This window comes from Corvus brachyrhynchos, unplaced genomic scaffold, assembly GCF_000691975.1.
Source record: "Corvus brachyrhynchos isolate BGI_N302 unplaced genomic scaffold, ASM69197v1 scaffold65, whole genome shotgun sequence".
Lineage (NCBI taxonomy): Eukaryota > Metazoa > Chordata > Aves > Passeriformes > Corvidae > Corvus > Corvus brachyrhynchos.
Genome location: NW_008238365.1, coordinates 683,634 through 684,319, shown reverse-complemented (window position 1 = coordinate 684,319; position 686 = coordinate 683,634).

Here is a 686-nt window from a genome sequence, read left to right as displayed (position 1 = left end):
TATTTCTGCTCTCATTCCCAGCACAACAAAAGCTAATTTCCAGAGCCAGAGCTGCCTTGGGCTCAGGGAAACTGTGGGGATGAGTGTGAGTCAGGCTCTCATTAGACTAATTATTTCTTCTTGCTTGTTTGAAAGACCAGTGTGTGTGTGTGTGAGTCTATGTCACAGTGGCCAGTTTTATAGTTTTTAAAAATAGAAACTTAATATTCCTGCCTGCTGATGTGTTTTTGCTGTTGGAAGCTGCAGCCCAAGACACATGCAATAAGGAGAAATATTAAAGTGATGTTCTACAACAAAATATTTCAAATACTTGAAGGGCAGGTAAGGATGGCTCCTGCCTTTGCCTTTCTCCTGCTGTGTTTCAAGCCAGTACACTGTTAGATCACAGAAATTTGGGAATGCTGAGCTTATTCCTGCTTTTGTTTTGAAGCTGATTAGCTCAATACTGGATCATCTCAAAGAATTGCCCTGTAAGTCATGGCTTGGAATCCCCTAAAACCTTTCAGCAGCCAGGGGAATAGGATCAAAAATGCTGTGATAACACTGGTGAGGATAACAGTGTGCATAGAGTCTGGGGTTCAGAAGTTCCCTTGTAGCTGTTCCTCTCTGAGGGCTTTCCCCCAATCTGTCCTGACTTTTATCTGTTTTAACTAGGAGTTAATTCTCTGAGCAGAGTCATGCATTGG